The 19,238-nt window shown below is 40.5% G+C and overlaps 1 protein-coding gene across 17 annotated transcripts in view; it reads right to left on the bottom strand.

The window, feature by feature from the left end:
- The window catches only part of KLHL36 (kelch like family member 36), a 97,890-nt gene that overhangs the window by 73,564 nt on the left and 5,088 nt on the right, over positions 1-19,238 (bottom strand). For 10 of the 17 annotated variants that reach the window (XM_055726970.1, XM_055726979.1, XM_055726972.1 and 7 more), the window contains exons 1-2: positions 7,041-7,187; positions 6,832-6,926 (exon numbers count right to left, since the gene is read on the bottom strand). The gene's annotated coding sequence lies outside the window, so the exon portion shown is untranslated. Of the gene's footprint in view, positions 1-6,831; positions 6,927-6,995; positions 7,188-14,411; positions 14,473-19,238 lie in introns of those variants that run through there. The other 7 variants (XM_055726975.1, XM_055726982.1, XM_055726985.1 and 4 more) reach the window with 2 other exon arrangements.

Below are 19,238 nucleotides of genomic sequence, written 5' to 3'. Positions count from 1 at the left end.
GGCCAGAGGTGTGCATATAGCTAATGAGTAGCTGCTTCTGCAATCAAATTAGTAACCTTTTGGAGCAGGGCATAAGGAATAGATGAAGCAATAATCTCTTACACCCCTCCTACAGAGCTCATCTCCCAGAGTCCTAAAATTTTGGCACACAGAAAATGCACCAAAGCTTTTCTGGCTGTAGTAAGGGAGAGCCTTTCCAAAGAGAGCAATGCAAGACCAGCAGTTATAGACCTCACCCCACCAAGAAATTCTGGAACTGAAAAGAGCCACTGGACTGGGTGATTTCATTGCAGGGATCCTGTTGATCTGAGTAACTGGAAAACAACACCTGATATTCCCACTGACTCCAAGAGCAGCTGCATTTGCTCAGCCTCATGAAGCCGGGGAACAAAGGGCTGCCAGTCCACAAAGGGTCCATGATAAAGTCGCTATAGACTCTGCTCAGACGTGATTTCTGTGATGAAGAAAATAAGAAAGAGGGCGAGGAAGAGAGAAAAGACCTTAAAGCATGAGCCATTTTAAGTTTTAGTATGAATCCTTTACAGTTTGTGATTGGGGTTGCCATAGCAATCCTGAGCCTTTCTGAATAAAGGCAGATCTGAAGCAAGCAACATACAAGTGGGCAGTTTGTGCCCTCTCTGGTGTCTGCACACATTCAGAGCAGCCCTCCTATAGCTCCTGGATACCTGCAACTGCCTGTAGTATCACCAAGCAGATGCTTGCATCACAAATTTTGGGTAAGGATTAGTACAAGTAGCTAGCACAACTAAAAAGCACCTTTTAAAGATAATTTCTTATTTCAAAGCCTGTTCCCAAGGCATGCTAAGCCACCTTCTTACTTTGGAAAGGGACAGGGTGTAGAGTTTGCTGGGCCCAGGCAGTCAGCAAAGCTGTACCTTTAGAGCAGTTTTTCAGGATCTCATGGAGTGGTCTGGCTGGGGAGATTCAGGGTACAGCAAATCTGGGATCTAGACCCTCGCACAGTGAAATCAATGAAAGTTTGAAGTTACCTTTGAACAGCAGGACTGAATCTTGAAGGGAGAAGAAAAAAAATACCCAACACCTAAACTGCCCCCTCCTGCCCCGCAACACTAAGGTTATTTCTGCAAGGTACTGAGAACAACCAGCACCCATTTACTTACTGGAGCACGCTTAGGATCCCAAAGGGGACCTTTAGCTCCCAGGATATACAGAAGATGAGCACATAATCCTGCAAGCAGTTTCTCTGGGGTCAGAGACAAAAGAAAGCCTGTAGCTCTGCACTGTTATAAATGAGAAAGAGATCACATAGCAACTTTTATTCTGCAACTTTCAAACAAACTTTTATAGCAGGGAGAAGGAGGGCATGGGAGGCAGGTGTAAAACCACAGCCATGACACATCTCTCTCCAGGGTATTTGTATTTTGCTCACATTTCTTGGCTCCTGGTTTCATTGTTATTTGTATTGGAGCTGAAGCCAACAGTTTTGTAAGTCTTTCTGATTGCTAGGAAAGGCACCAAAAGCTACAGTTCCAGCTCAGCACTGAAGAGAAGCTGTATATTAAACCAAAAATAAAAAAGGTCAAAGCAGCCAGCTACAGAGAGCTGAGAGGCCCATTGGGATTAAGAGGAAAGATTTACAAGGGAGCTGGTATAGAACCATTCTCCTCTGGCAGGTTCTTTACTAGTCTGAGATCTGGCATTTGTTAACACAGCCTTGTATGTCCCACTCCAAGAAAAGCCGAGATGGGAAGGCAAAAGGTAGCCAGGTTATCCTAGTGCCCTTGGTGAACTCTGTAATGCAGCTGATTTTGGTGCATAAGTTAGTTTGTGTTAATGGGCCAGGGTAGCAAATGCATTGACTTGTTTCTTCTCAAATAGGGCTTTTGTATCTGATTTAGACAGAAAGTTTTAAGTGGGGGTTCTCAACTCAGTGCTATTTGGAGAGGTTTCCCAGAGAACACATTCCTGAAGACACTCTAAGGAACTCCTGAGAGTTTAATGACTTTGCAGTAATAGTAAGATGTTGGGTAATACGGCTACAGGAACAATTAAGCATGATCTAGAACCATCTCTTTCATTGTACCAGAAGTATCTGACTGTTTGGATAAGCCAAGTGAAGGAAGAGAGCAGACTTCATTGGGGGGGGGGGGGGAGGGGAACAACCAAAAAAAACCCCAAACACAACCAGTTTTAAAAAAATAAATAACTCTTCAGCCTAATCAGTTCCACAGCTCAGGATACTGGAAGGTCAACCAGAGAGCTGCATAAGCTGGCATTGCTGCTAAGACAAAAACACATGCTGAACTTCCTCTCTGGCCTTTGGCTAGTTACTAAATCCTTGACCCATCATAAGTCATGATGGACCTCCTGGGGGGTAAAACCCACAGCCCTTCTTCAGGCTTCAGTACTCAATTTGTATGCAAGCAACAGGGTCTAATTCTGGGATATGAGCTTTAAAGAGGCAAATTACAATTGCTGTGAAAGCTCGCAGTGCAGCTGGGCCTGGATTTGGACTCTTTGCTCATCAAGTACATGAGAAGCAATATTCTCAGTGAAAACGTCAGAACTTTTCACAAGGCTAGGAAGGGGAAAGAGTTCACCTCCATTAGCAAAAAGCTCCACAGAATCTTGCCTGAGAAGTCAGCACAGTATGGCCATTCAGAAGCTGCAAGAGAGCAAGGCTGGGTACTAAACTTCTCCTAACACTTGAGACAACATCGATACTTTACGTGGATTACAGAATATGTTTCCTTCTACATACTCACATGCATTTTTATTCTGTTACCATAGAATTTACCCACTTGTGATTCAAAAGCCAAATAGCCTGCGTTGCTAAACCTCCAGCTACAATAAGCACAGCTTTTTTAACAGAGCTCTTTAATGTTAACTCTGGTACAGTGGCTTTTTAATAACCCTCTGGATTCAGCACACTTTGTGTTGCTGCGTAGTCTGGAAGGGCAGTTATTGTGCATATTATAGTGGGTACTGCATTAAACATCTGCTGTGTGAAATCAGCAAGCTCTCCAGCTGAGCAAATTGCTGGATGGTGTTGGGACTGTGCTTAGTGCTGTGGTCATTTACTCGACTGAAAAAAAAAAAAAAAAAAATCCACCTCTCATGCAAGCTTTAACAAGGGACTCCTGTGCATGCCAGCTGTCAGGATGGGAAAAGCACTGTAATTGGAGTGATTAAAAGCTCACAATGGCAACAAAATGCCTCTTCCTTTAAGGTGGAGTGAAACTGTCTTATAATAGTGATATGGCTGCTCTTGTAAAGCCTGCAAGGCTGTATCGGTCATCTTTGCACTAGTATTTGTAATTCTGTGAAGCTCACTCCCACAAGTTGGCATCTACATAAACACTTCCAGTAACTACTGGGGAATTGAAGCACAAAGGGGTCTGCTAACCTCCAAGCTGTACGATGGAGCTGTGTTTCAAAAGGATTTTACACTTTGATATATTATTACAACAGTGGCAATTTTAGTACCTGATCAGCGAGGTGAACATGGGAGGGCTGTTGCTTATTACCACAAACAGTGCAGGAGCAGTGGTCTAGGCAGGAGACATTTCCAATGTATTTGATAGGACTCTAATGTCTCAGAGATAAGGATCCTTAGTGACATGGTTTAGTGGTGGACTTGGCAGTCTGGAGTTAATGGCTGGACTTGATGATCTCAAAGGTCTTTTCCAACCTAAATTATTCTGCCCAGAATCTTAGCACAAATTAGTGCCATCCAGAGTAACAGAATTACAATTGATTTGAATTGACTACACCAGTGAGATTTTGCAAATTAATTTGCCTCTCTTTGTCCCTCAAACTGTTGAGCCAAACAGTGTAAGTGTACAGGATTACCGAGTATTATTTAGGTTTTCTGGAAAATAGTGTCACCTCTCTCAAGCATACAAGAGACCTTGAGGAAAACCAAACAGTATTGTCCTCCATCTCCGAATGCCTTCCCTCCATGCACACTTTGTGCTGGATAAAAATAGCTTTAAACCCTTGGTTAAGTAAGCTTCTTAAGTTTGAAAAGCCTGTTTCAAATGGACAAAGGAGGCACAACTAAGACACCATAAAAAGGCCTTTGGTTTCAGTGTCTGCAACTTAAAATGACACTGGATTGGCATTTCATGTGTCCAAGAGGGAACTAACATTGAGACATTGACTGCAAAGAGCAGAGGAAGCATGAAGAGAGATGTGTGGAAACAGGGTGCGGCTGTCTAGTTCTCCTTTCTACTTTTCTCTCTCAGGATCCGACTAAGTTCCTTTTCAAGAATTACTGGAAGCTGAAACAAAAATTATTCACAAGGAAAAGAAATCTATTCTGCATATCTCAGCAATACATCAGGAAAAAATAGTAAACCTACAGGTTGGTCAAGATCTTTGCTACAGAAGAATCCTCTCTGATCAGGCCATTTCCATAGCTTGTAATTTTAAAATGCTCTCACAAATACTAAAGTATTTTTAGACACATGCACTTTGCTTATTTCTGTTGTAATTATTTCTGAGTTCTAGTTCAAAGAAAAGTTGAGGAAAGTCAGAGAACAGGATATGAGATGGCTTGGTGCATTTTTAAACTGTAGTGCATGAAGCACTAGAGGTCTGTAGATTGCTCCGAAGGGACTAAGAAAGGAACTAAGAAAAGCAAGCCCATTGTCTTCCTAAGTTTATTAATTAAGAGCCACCAAAAAAAAAGGGGTGGGGGGGAAGGGGAAATGCTAAGCAAAAATATTCTGAGACCTATCGCCCAGTTCTACTGGTCTGCTCCTAGCTGGCTACATTTCAAGCAAGCTTGTTCACCTCAGTATGCCTCAGTTTCCCCACCCCCCCCACCCACCCCAACACCCCCCCCCCAAGTGACCAACCAAAAGAACGAGTCAGAAGACTAATCATCTCTTACAATTATCCACACTAAGATCATCTTTAGAGAATTATGGCCCGAGTCCTGGAAACTACTCTTGGCAGGACCAGAAACTAAAGCATTCTTATTCTTTCTTATTAATTATTACTATTGCCCTAAGAGCCCTTTTGGCCAAAATCAGTTTCTGTGGGAATTTGAAGTAGAAGCAGGACAGGTAGCTAGCTTGTGATGGAGGGGACTCATAACCATCCTAGAGCAAGCCATTCCCACGTCTAAATCAGTGCCTTTTGTGATGGGGTCCAGCTTCAAGGTGCAGAAGTCTGTTGAGTCCCTCACTACACTCACTTAACTCTAGGTACTACAGCTCGGAGGTCGTGCTCCACCATTGACCGTGAACAGATCAAAGTCTAGAAAGGAGAAAAGTTGGTAGTAGCAGCCAGAATTATATCTATGTTTTCCCAGTTTCTGCTGTACAGAACAAGCAGAAGTATTTCACATTACCAGGTAAGATATTAAAGATATAGACATGTAGGAAACAAAGAGCAGACACTGTATAGAAACATGAGGAATTCTTACTGGACAAAGAACTTGGTGCAGGAACTGGTCTCAATGGACTGCAGAAGGAAATCACTGCCCCAAACCCAGGGTTTTGGGACAGGGGTTTATGACCTTTCAAGATATCGCTTCCTTTGAGGGAGCAATTCTGTGTTAGCAGTACCGAAGAAATCCCAAGTCAAATCCATAACCCACTGAGTCCAGGACTCAATGAATATCCCAGTGCAACAATCCCAACTGACAGTCCCTTACCAAACTTAAAGCAAAAGTCAACCCACAATAAATTCATACAACCTATTTCTGAGAAGGGATGCTCCCAGACCCCGCTCCCATCATCACATACACTTGGTGTGGTTACAAACAGGGTCACAGCCCAAAACAGGAACCTAGATGAAGATAAGGTGGGTGGACAGAGTTTACACGTACTCTCTTCACAAAAACAGAAATCGCTTCTCTCCCTAGAGTTTCAGCTTCCTACCAAATAACCCTTCTTAGATTGGTCTCAGGGTTGAGCTTCATTTTTATGAGTGACTGGCCTCTTGGTCAGATGTTAGCACTGCTTTCAGAAGAGCTGCAGTATGTTTTCCCTGTTCAGTACAGAGAGCCCAGTCAACATCACGAACATGCCCCTCAGGCTGGATTTATGTGGCTAAAAACCACATCACATCACCAACTCATGATAATACCACCCTTTTCTTACTCATAGGTGCCCAAGAGGCCGCAATGTGAACCTGTCAGGAGACTGATCTGGCTTTAAAATCAGGTGATTTTTAAGCTGCATCAGTTCCCTGATCCACTTTGCTGTATAACAAATTCCTTTGACAAAACTGAAGGCAGGACAAAAGCAGGACCCAAGTGGAAATGTAAGAAGAAAATAGAAGGGCAGGAACACAATAATCCTGCATTACCACTGAATAAAGTCATTCAAGTCATAAAATCACCAGAGAAATCTCATTACTGTGCCTTAGGCAGAATTAGGTATTCATACTGAGGACAGGTAGTTATGGAAAGCTGCTTGTGCCCTCAGCCTCAGAGGACTTCAGCCTGAGAAATCCCCACTTGGAAGAACTAGTGAAAGTCTTGAACCAGAACAAGCACATGCAGCCAGCGTTTAGAACATTTTAACATACACACATAAAGCCCCTTAACAAAGTCTTTTACATTCCAGCTTGGTACACAAGATGTGCGTTAACTCTGAAAAATCTCAGGCAGGGATTTCAGAAGAGTTCTATGGTTTTTTAATTCCTCCTCTTTCTCCTAAAGAGTTTAATGAGGAAATCTTAGAGGTCTTGGAAAAGGACAGACCTCCTGTGCCTATTCAGTAATGAGTCACAGGCCAAGTCTACCAGTTTGTTAGTACATGGAGCGGGATTTCTGCTCCTGTCATGCAGTCCAAAAGTAGATAATAAGGATTCATGGCTAGTTTAACAACATACCTGAATAAGCCAGAAGCAAGCAATGCAAAACTGCAGATCTTCCTTGAATTTTCTCTAGAACTTGCCACCGGAAATTTTGCCAGCATGGAAGAATCCTTTGAAGAAAAGGACAAACCTGTGAGTCACTTAATCTCTCCTCTTAAACAAAGAGCAGAATTACTCACCCACTCTAGTGGGGACAGGTATTAGGCTGAAAACCATAACTCTACCACTTCAGTATGTTAGTTATGTTAGAAGACAGCTTATTCTTGTTGTCCGGGCAGGCTGGAAATTGCTAGAGAGCAGGGAAGCTGCCTGTGCAGTGCTTTACAGGACGCAGAACTGGAAAGAAGGGAAGTGCAACACTGCTAAAGAGGGAGAACCAAAGGGGGGAGTGGGGGAAAACCCACTTCCAGTCTTCATGTATTTGAAAACCTAGACACATATTCAGCAGGATTATAACCCAGCATTGTGACAGCTTTATAAAATAGATGGGACGTGCCTCTTCCCTACAAAAAAATCAGCAATGATACTGACGGAAGCCAGCTGAAGATTGTTGAAGTCTTCAGCACATTGTCACACAGGTGGTGACAAGCTGTACCTTTACTTCAGCAGTTTCTCAGGGTGCTGCATGTTGCTTCAGGGGTGCCAACCTGCCTAGAACTGATTAATGCCTACAATTACTAAAATACACTACTCAGTTGGGAAAACCAAAATGTGTTAAGGGGAAAAAGAAGGAATTTACAGAGCATGATTCTTGGGTTCAATGCAAGAATTACTACTTGAAACTTTGTGGCTTCCATTATGTAAAAGGCAAGTTAAAGCACTGTAATGATCTCATTGGCTTTAAAAAACATTAAAGCCCTGTAGGGCAAATGAGAAAATAGTCTTCTGAATTAAAAGAAAAGAGGGAGGGGTGGGGGGAAGAAAACCAACCCACTAAACAGATTCCACAACTATCACATTCAAGGTAACGCAAACAGTTGACACGAGCAGCGTTTCCACACATTACACTGATGCTTTCCTAAAAACAGGACTGTAAGTTCTCTCCCTCAGACTAAACAGGACACAAGAATTGATTTGGACTCGAGTTGAATAACACGCACAGTAGAAAGGTTATAATAGTGAATGCATTTTGTCCCAGTTTCAAAGCCCAGTATGAGACATAGAATGCTCATCAATTTTTTTTGGCAATTTCTTTTCTCACATATTAACAGATCTTACTTTTAAACAGTTTTCAGTGAGAATTTTGCCTTCAAAAGCACATGGTACTGGGTCTTTAAGAATTACTAGGATGGTGTGTATGCTACAGCAGTGAAAAGGCACCCAAACACAATGGTAGGAAGCAGAAAATTTAGCACAGGAAAATGCAGACTGAACAAGAAGTTCATAGAAAAAATATTTGATATACCATAATTTAACATTTAAATCATCAGCCTTTCTATCTATTCCTAATACATATCATAATGGGGAAAGTATTTTGACTTTTCCTCCTCACTAACAGTTGCAGGTGGTCGTTCTCAGATGTGGAAGTTTTACCCCCAAAGATGTCACATACCTGCTCTCTTTTTACACAAGTGTTTTACTAGAGATAGTGAAAAAAAGATAATTTCCAACCTTAATTTCCATCTTTTGCACTAAAAGGCATAACTAAGAACATGCCAGGTATTAGCTAGTTCTAGAAGCTATCCAATCAAGAAATCAAAATAAAACGGTATTTCAGTAAGTGCTATACTATCAGTTTATACATCCATTACTCCCAATGAGCACAACCTACCAGCAAGCTGGGATTTATTTATTCCATAAATTTATAAATAATTTCTAACAACAAATCCATATGAGAATTTTGTAATTTATCAGCAAACAAAAGAAGTGACAGAATTTTTCAGTTAATTTACTTTTAATGAATTATTCACCAAAGCCTCTTGTATAATGAAGTAGAGTACAACTCTACATTGACAGACAGAACTAGGAAAATGATCTAACAGATATTTTCCCTCTTTTGTTTCTACAAAATGACAAAGACTAGAAACGTTGATGCTTGTATCCTTCATCACTGCCTTTAGCACTACTATGACCCAAAGCAGATTTAACACACAGCACATGATGAAATACTTACTGACATAGCATTGCATCACAGATTTTTACTTTTTTTTCTAGCAACACAAAAAGGGGTTCTTACAAATTTAAAGACAAATTACAACAAAACATCTCTAAAATCTTTAAAAGACATTGTCACAGACTAACTTGTCAACAGACCATTCCTTCTAGCAGTCTTACCCCAAGGCCTATTCAAAGCCAATCAATCACTCTCTACCCTCACCCTCATCATTTCCTTTTAAGCAATAGCTGGAAATAGTCCCATCTGCTTTAAAAATCAAAGAGCAGCAGCTGGTGATCAGTCTTCTTTATAGAAGTCTGTGAGACTTAAGGATATTGTCCTGAGCAACTCAGTCAAAATTAATTATAACCTAGATGGAATTAATTAGAGGCTATCTTTATTTCATCTCCATTGTTGTGCAGACAATTGTTTAGCTACTCCTCACACGACTTGGTAATTACAGTAAGATGAAACCACTTAAAATGAAAATTTCTGAATGGGCTTTGATTTAGATTTACAAGACTATGTTTGTGGAGGTGGGGGCAGAAAGAATGCCGTTTGTTAAATATATAGTAGATCTACATACACACACAGACAAAAATATTTGCCACTTCTTATCACTCAGTTGTGGCATCAAAGCAGAAGTTACTTCAGAACAACAAATTTCAGCAAATGTACATGAGAAACACAAACAGCTGGTTATATAGTTAGGAAAACACAGCCCTGTAACTATATGGGTGGTATAAATGACAAGAACTTCAACGTGACTCAAGTAATTTATATGCTCAGTAGTTGGTGTATCTGTTCTGAAATTAACCCATTAACACAGCAAAGCAAAAAAGATTCTATCTAATGTGTAAATACACCCAGCTATAATGGCATGCACGAGTGTATAGATTTGTGCTCATAACGTGTATTTATTTTACAGAAACATGCACATACATGTGCTAACTGGATAGCATGCTTTTTTTCTTTTCTGCCAGCAGGCATTCATTTGTTACTCATTCCTGTTCCTATGACAGGATGATCAGATGTTAAAATACTTTGCAGCTGGGCATGAGAAAGGTGCTGGTAATTTGCCATACTTAGTGAGAAGATGTCTTAAAGTTAGATGAAAATCCAGTCTTATATTCAGAAGTGGCTTTTTTTGTTAATTAAAAAGAAAAAAAAAAAGAAGCGTAGCAAGGATCAAGTTTATCTCTATTGCAGAGAAACTTTAATGGAATTCAGTTTTAACATTCAGAAGGTTTTGGATTCAGGAAACCATCCCCTTGTAATTAAGGTGTGCAAAACCTGAAATCTGTTGCATGTGAGGAACCAACAGTTTTATCTTGAGCTGAGAGAATGAGTTTGTCTAGGCACTTTAATACCAATCCAGATCAAATGGCTCTAATCAGCATTCCCACAACCTAATATCAGGGCACTCATATGCCTACAAGAGATGCAGACACTTCCCAGCCTGGTGGATTTCAGAGACAGCTAAAAGGAAAAAAGTCTCATCAGAACTGAAAAGAGACAGTGGCAGTTGTCTATTTGGTTAGTAACCACTGCTCTCATTACTAACATCTTTGACAGGATAACAGGAGTCAGATTCTCTAGTTTTATAGTATTAAAACCAATTGAGAACAGCAAAAAAACCCAAACACCCTTGCATTAAAGAGAGAGGAACACCCACCCACCTAGTCATAATCTATTGAAGTGACTTCTCGCTATAAACATAGAAAAGCTAAATTATTCTAAAATTGTAATGTCTCCTGCATATGGGCTTGCGGGAGGCTAAATGCAAGATGACTCTCCCAAAGGACACAAGAGCTTCGTGATTCCAGGGGTAATAAATAAAGTATCCCTTGTTGTAACTGGCAAATGCATGCTTGGCACCCTTGGGAATTAAGCTAAACTGAATCTACAGGACAAAAGTGAAGGTGGAGCTGAATGCTTTATTTATGTGGTGCCTGCTACTAGGAAGACCCAGAGGCCCTAGGTCATGAAGACACTATGTTTAGAGAGTGATATCCTATGAAATTATCATGAGTTTCAGATGTATAATACATGAGGAGGCAGGGAGGTCCAGGCTCAGTCTGGTTTTTCTCACACGTAGTGGTGCATGACAGAATTTTTGCCTCATCAGTCATGTGGCAACCTCAAGAGACGGGAGGAAACAGCAAAGTAAATTCGTTCTTCTTGATAGCAGCAAACTGTTCTAAGTGGTCAGCTTTCTCCTTTCTGAAAAACTCACACACAGGACCAACATGTTCAGAAAGTAAAAAATCTGCTAGTTTTCAGGACAAGTTATAGTTACAGGTGGCAGCATTTCAGTGGGAGCCCTCCAAGGCATTCTAGATTAATCCAAAACTTTTCTGAGAGCAATTCAAGCTAAAATGTTCTCTCTGCACCAGTGTACCTTCTCTGGTACTACGCTAGTGACTTCCACACGGTTGTACAGAGCTATACCTAGTATTATGACTCCATGTACTAAAATGTTGCCAGTTATACAAGACAAACACAAAATGTTCAGGAAAATTTTAAACTGAAAAAATTACATGAGTCTCCTGTGGTTGTCACAGGTATGCAGGAACAACTGTAGCAGTAAATGAAATAAAATGTGAAGATGTATAATTGCTTTGGACCTCAACAATCCTGTGACAAACTGACTTGATTCAAAACATACAGATTTTTCCCTTTTCTTTTCTCTGGACAACAATTACTGTTTACCGAGCTGCTTCCCAGAAACACTGCAGTAAAATACTAAAACTACTGTAAGCAGGAAAAGGTCATCAATTACATTATGCTCAGTAGAGCATGGAAAAACTTGATTAATCCAAATAAAATTAAATGTAACTGTTTTTAAAATTACATCTTCCCATTATGTGACTGTTTTAATGAATCAGAATTTTAGTCTAAATCCAAACTGCCCAGGGAAGATTCTCAATAAATTAGCCAAAAATCTGTGATTTATTTATGTGTGCAAAGTCCTAAATATTTCACACACCATTGTTCAAAGGTATCTTTCTGTGACACAAGTCTCATTTTAATCTTAACAGCATAAAACAGACTATTTACAGTTCTGCTCTAGAAGAGGATTTAAAAACCATGTGTCCCAACCAGCCACACTATAATTTCCCACATTTAATTAGAAAATAGATGAGATTGGTTTATTTAAACTGGTACTTGAAGTAAGCAATTAAGTGCTTCACTTAATAGGACTATGTGCTGTAAAACTGGCCTTTCATTACTTGTATAGTTCCTAGCACAATAGGTTTCCAGTCCCAGACAGAAGCTTGCAGGCACTGCTTTAATAAAAATATGCTATTTAAGAATATTGTGATGCATTTCCACTGCCTCTGGGGGACTTAAAATAATCCAGCCTATTATCTGTCCTTATTACATAGAACTAAGTGTGCAATTAATTGGCAATCTGTAGTGGATTATGGAAACATTCCAGATGGATGGGGATTTATCACAGTATTTTGCAGCAGCAGCTACTGTAATTTCCCAAGTTTGGGACACTGAATTTACAAGAATTTATTTATTTGTCAGGTACATCTTCTGAGTGAGAATTTCCATTTCCTTTTACATCAGAGGCAACAGCTTGAGACTTAGCACAAAGCATTTGTGAGATAACACAATATTGCTACAGCAGACACGTCTTTGTGATCAGACACACAATAGGATGTGTGGGCTGAACGCTCCCTCAAGAAATGAAGATGTGATCAATTGACTTAGCTAATATTTTGCTTTGTGGGAAAAACTCCATCAGACAGTCTGGAGTTTCATTAGTCTGTGGCACTGCATGAGCTGCAGCAGCTTAAACAAAAGAAAGCTGCTTCTTTTTATTCTCCCCTGTACTAACCCTCCTTAGCAATTTGGGGGGCAAGGGGGAAGCTGTTAACCTTTCTAGCCTTGCCTTCCAGTGCCACTGCGGCTCGGTAACGCAGAATAAAACTGGGCTGACATATCTGGAGCTGTGTCACAGATGGCTCTGCCGTCACTGGGGCCTGTGGCCGTCGGCAGGGAACGCTCTCCTGGAAGCTGAATCCAGTCAACATATAAAGAAGGCCAGCAGACCCTGGCAATACATCAGAGGCTAGGGTAGAGGTTTCGAACACACTGCTCCCTCAGGAACCATTCTTTAAGATATTCAAATAAGACGTTATTGTTGTACACCAAGCTTGTCAATGTAATCTTTTTCTTTAGGGAGACAGAAAGCTCCTCCTGCTCTTGATTTTTTCAGCCATTTTGAAACTACCAGGACACGAGCTCCTGTTATGAGGCACAGCACCTATGTAGCAGAGGGAGAGACCGCAGGAATAACCCCTCCCATTGTATCACGCTTCGGGCAAATTCATACAGTTCCTTTCCTACAATGGCAGTAAGTATTGTTGCTCATTGGACTACCTAAGCTGTTGTAGATAAAAGGCCACCTCCAAACAGCACTCATGTTATATAGCAGCCTTATTCCATGGTCTCAAGACTTCTGTGTTCTCCCCTCAGCGTAAATACACAAGAAAGCTACTAAAATGCATGGATGAGGGTTATATTCTTGTTTGCCTAGGTATACAGTTCCCTAATAGTGAATAGCTTACTGCTTTTTCTATACACTCAGCAAGTATCAAAATTCTTGTAAAGGTTTATAAATGCATATTTGCGTAGACCACAGTTCAGCCAAGTAATCTAATACTCATGTGAACTACATGCCCTGCGTTAGGAATTTTCCCTCTAATGTAACTTAAGATATGCATTGGACTGTAAGAATAAAATACCTTTTTATTCTTCCATCTATGCCTAATCCTTCTGCCGATTCCCCCTCCTCTCTGGCACTTGCCACTCTCATTTATTTTCAGATTGATAATTGCCCCCTTTACATTTCCATCAACAGACCCACACACATCCAGTGAATCTCCAAATTGCTTTTGCCATGTGTTAGCATTAATAATTAATGAAACCAGCTGATTGCTCCAAGTGACCCATTATCATGTCAGGGCAGAGATGAACCAGAGAGAAGGTAGGATTCATTTCTGAGACTCCAATTTCAGTATCAAAGTTCAAAATCAAAACACCATCAGCAACATAAATCTGTTTCTCTCAAGAGATCTATTCTTTCTGAGAGGTGGCCAGAACAGCCCCACAGCCTGAAAAGCAGATATTACCATGCTCAGGGCTTTTTAAACATAAACTATTGTGTTCTCCTCCAGTATGTGACATTTCTCAGGGCTTTTCTGACATTTAAGTATCATCCAGGCATTTAATAATAATCAAGAGGAGAAAAGGAATGGGAAAGAGAAACATACATTAGCATGAAAGATTAAGGGAAATGAATATGTATAGGACACAAAAAAGAATAAAATGCTGGTATACAATGGGACACCACAGAGCAGAGTGGAAGGGCTTCTGTTCATTAAGTATTGATATAATGGATTTAAATAAAATTGAATAAAATCCAATTTAAATGCTAGAATAAAAATACTGGAACGACCAGCTAGGGAACAGAATGGGTTTCTACCTCTCAGAGGTCAGATCAATGGTTCACTGACAACAGCTGCAGATGGTCTGACAGCAGAAGCCTGCAAAAATAAAAAATTACAGGGTTAGATCAAGTCTGCTGGCTCTTTTTAACCCAATTCTTTGCTGTTCTTCTAACATAAAAGTTATCCTTTAGCATACAAAAAAGTACCTATCACAGATGCCTTAACAGAGCTGGTATCTTACTAATTTTTATCATGTCTCAAATTATGTTAACTTCTGTATGTATGATCCTAGGACAGTATTATTCAATTTTACAAGAATAATTGATACTTCAGCAACCAGACAATAAATTCTCCTGCTGAGAAAAAGCAAACAAACAAATAAATGACAGCTCATAAATTTATTCGGAGTCATGAGAAAAGCTTTACTGGAGATAACATAGCAGAGCTTATTATCAGCCTGCTGTTAATGTAGGACTCCCTGCTTTAAGACTATTTAAGGATGACTAACTCATGTTACATTTATTTCCTTTAAACTTGCCCTGGGCTACACGAAAAGCAGGAATCAGTTAACTGTTTGGAGGAACTTTCAGACAGTGCCATAAACAAAATTCAGAAATTCAATATAATACTTCTGTAGGATGCAATATCGCATGAAGTTGTACCAAAAGAAATGAAAACCAACCCAAACATGTAAAAATCATGTTTTTTCCAAAGCCCTGGGTCATGAAACCACAAAAGTGTTAGAAATGTAATAGAAATTTAGTGAAGGAAAAGCTGGTATCTGAAAAGTTGAAAATGTAATATGCAATTGTGTAGGTTTCACCGCTTTCAGTTGTGTCTCCTTTCTATGTCCTTGCTTTAGTCAAAGAAAAAATTTATCACTCATCACTCTTCTAATTAGTCTTTACAGAATGCGAGAGCTTTCTTAAGAGTCATTCCACTGCCACAGGGTCAGTATGTTTTCCAGCAACTGACTCACTTTTTTAATCCCCTACATGTAACAGTAGGGCACAGAAAACAAGCACATTTATATTGTTTCTAGTTGGCTGTACAGCTAGAAATTGTACTGCTATGACTTCATTCTCACCAAGGGGCTTGCTGTTATGGCAGGCTGATCATCATATTTTAGTCATGACAAAAGGGAAAACCTGTGCATGGTTATATAAGGCAATCACTAAATCACTTTTGTGTTGTTTCTGATATTGATTCACTCTTAACCGTCTTGGCTTTCAGTGATGCTTATGTACGGTCGGCAATCTCATCCCACCATGAGATGCGTTAGGTATTGCATAGCTTGGAACTAGGTGTTCTTTCCTTAGGACTCAAAGGTTAGCCTCCAACATAAATTACAGAAATGCTTTCTCTTTGTACAGGTTATAATAATATGGATAAAACATGCCTAAATGAGATAATCCTGCATTCTATCTTAATGGAGAATACCTAACCTACACTTGGATCTTTTGCTCCAAAAGATGGGCTGGGAACTCTAGAATTCAGACTAAACAAGGGGAACAACCCTAGCTTAAGGAACTAATCCCTAGTTTAAGGAACAGCAAGATGATTGCTGATGCTGCTCCCAGCTCAAATGCAAATGAGATTATAATGCTGTAATACAATGATACCTTAGACATTATGGTTCTGTAATGTCTTTTACTCACATAAATTAAGAACTACCCTATGTAAAGCAGAAGAAAAAACATGTCATCTGCAACGTTAGTGGGCTGCATATTTGAAGATACTTATTACTTACAAAGGTGTAGGTACATCATGATTCTTCTCTGCAGGAAAAGGGAACCAAGACCTTCTCCACAGATTTCTGAGGAATTTGCAAAACCCACCTCTTTATCATTTTAGAACAGCAGTTACTAAACTATTTCAACCATGCCTTACCAGCAGCTATCTTAATTTTTCCTGGAAATGTTAAAATTGCAAGAAACCACTAGAAAGATCCTTGCAAAGCAGCTATGAATTATTTATGATGCCTTTACTAGCCACAATCTCAAATGCACTGTTTCACATTGAAGGAATAAGGTTGACCCACGAATGATCTATGAAAGAGACAGTCCTAGCAGTCCATTACTGAAAACGGGACTTATTGAGGAAAAAAAATAAATAGATACTGAGAGTCTGTTTCAAACAATCAACTGCATTCAGTACTAATTAATCTATAAAGTTACAATATGAACAGACTGTCTAGATCTTTGGTTAATGTCCTACGTGCCAACACTGTTATTCAGGGCTACTGGATTGGTTTGTTAAGTACGTAACAGTGCAGTGTATGACTATATTTCCTGGGGTTACATATGCACTTGACTTTCTGTGTACAAAAAATCTGACTCAAGCCTGTGCTAGGTTTGTAGTGCTATTCTCCTCATGCATGTCTCACTTGTATTTCAAAAAACTGGCTGAAGTTTCTGGTTTCAGGTCTGCAGATTTTCCTTCAAGGCAATCGCGTTGCTTGCCCATCATGCTGTTACTGGAAGGGGATGGCAACTCTTCCCCACCCAAGATGAAGGGAAGAAATAGCCTCAAGAAAGCAGACCTGTTGTCATGGAAACCAGAACAAGGATTTTCAAGGCCAAACTGGATGCATTTATAAATCAGAGATGAGGAAAATCCTACCCGTTTATAACAATACATTAAATGGAAAATGTCTTTATTATAGGAAGTCAGATATTTCCTAGCTGAACAAATGCTGCAGTGTGAAGTAGTGAGTAATTATTTTCTATAATATAATATGATCTCGTCAGAATCAATGGTACATGTGTTTGAGAGAAAGGCAGTAGTAGCCATAGAAACAGCCTGCTCTTCCTGAATGGCATAAGATATCACGCAACGCACAGTTTTGGTGATGACCTCATGCTCCCGCCAGCCGTGTGGCTGCTTTTGAGTGTGAGGAGGGTTTTGATGCATCTCAAGCCACTGGAACCAGCATGTTTTATTCTGCACAACTCCACTGCTTGGCTGGTGCACTGGCTCTGAAAGGAGTTATCTAAGGGAGGGGGAGGTCTGCAGGATGAGCATAAAAGCCGGTTCCAGGGGTACTTATAACAATAGTGCTGTTTTTTTCCCTGTGTATGTTAGAAAGTATATTGCTACAGCACTTGAGTCAAATCAGGGCCATTATGCCCTGCACTCCCAATACTTGTACAGACAATCTCTCCTACAGCACACTTGCAGCACGGCTCCAACAAGCTAAAGAGACATACCAGAGAACAATTAACCTGCCTGAGGCCATAGCCCAAGACAAGAACAGACCTTGAAAAAAAAAAAAAGTTTTTTCATTTCTCACTCAAGAGTTTTCCCACCTCTTAGTTCAGGAGCTTATTTTTCTTCCCCAGTGCCCTGCAACCACTCACACAGTGTTTCTCTGCTTCACTTTCCTCCCCCCCCCCCCCCTTGAAGCTCCTCTTCCCCATGTCAGCTGCCAGCAGAGAGCCCAACCTAAAGGCCTGCAGAGCTTGTTGGTTTGGACTCTGATCTGTGACATGTCTCCTGTTTAATGTTGGAAATCACTACTTAAAACCGCAACTTGAGCCCCGTCTGGGGACACACATGCTCTGAGGCACCTCCAGCAGCAGATGAGTTACACGGCAGCCCTTCAAAGCTATCACAGCTCTCTGTTATGATCTTGATCTCACTCGTACCTTACTCAGTATAAAAGCAAATGTTGTGCTCTGGCTTGTGTAATGCATAATAGGACCCAAGCTGTAAAAAGCCAGTCTGACCTTCAAGGCAGCTCGTTATACTGTGGAGAATAGTTGGATTTACAGTTTAAGACCATTTGTTGTTAATGATGGTTTCACTCTAATGTAATAAAGTGCAACTTGAAAACAGAAAATAAAAAGAAAGCTGATACATTCTGCTGTGAAGAGCATCTGTGAGAGACAGATCTTGTTTTGTGAAGGCACTGGACTGCCCACACATGGGATAAAGACACAGATAGGAGCAATTTACTGCCCTACCTTCCTTCCAGAGCTTATGGCTCCAGTGGCAGGACAGCTGGACCACACAGGAAGCTGCTCCAGAACCAGACTTTTATAGCCCAAAGTTTTGAGAAAGAAAAACCCCTGTAACTGATGGGAGAAATCTGGCGATGCTGAAAGGTACAGGGCTGTGGCTGCATACTATTGCTGCAGCCATGAAGGCAGCAGCCTCTGGGAAAGACATGAGGCAGGAACAGCTTTGTCTCTTGTACTTTAATCTAGTGTCTCACCTTTTACCCAGTACTCTCAGAGCAGAGATCCCAGCACTAAGCAGTCAGCAACACTTGGGCGCTCCCACAGTCCGTACTGGTTTGGCAAGTATTGCTTTGGGCCATAACTATCCCATCACGGGCACTTGTTTACTCAGTGAAAGGTAAGCCAAGGACTTCAGACTCTGATAGACACACTGCACTTAACCTGGGCAGAAACACAAGAAGCACTCGAAAAGATAAGCTACAGTGAAAAATATACTGTGCTGCACAGAAAGAAAATTAATAGATAAAATCCAGCCCAGGTGGTAGGGAAGAAGCTAGTGACAGAGGAAAAGAAGCTGCAGGTAACAATTAAAGCAGTGCATGAACACCCTAAAATTGCAAGAAAGTTATTAGTTTACTTAATAGCTCTTAAAAATCACACAAGCCCTGATCAAGTTTCCATCACTTCTTTTCAAAACCTAAGATGTATGTTCTCCATACAGCAGATGACAAAACAGTGGTTTCTTGTTACATGGTGGGTGTAAATACTGTACACTGCCAAGAAACACAGCTGTACTGCTGGAAAAGACTTCCTTCACTAGTAACTACAAATCTAAGATGTTTATAAGGGGTTTTCTCCCACTGTTTGGAAGGAGAGAAAGAATGTAATAGAGGTGAACAA

The sequence above is a fragment of the Falco cherrug genome, chromosome 14 (assembly GCF_023634085.1).
Source record: "Falco cherrug isolate bFalChe1 chromosome 14, bFalChe1.pri, whole genome shotgun sequence".
Classification (NCBI taxonomy): domain Eukaryota; kingdom Metazoa; phylum Chordata; class Aves; order Falconiformes; family Falconidae; genus Falco; species Falco cherrug.
This window is presented reverse-complemented; position numbering and strand designations above follow the sequence as displayed.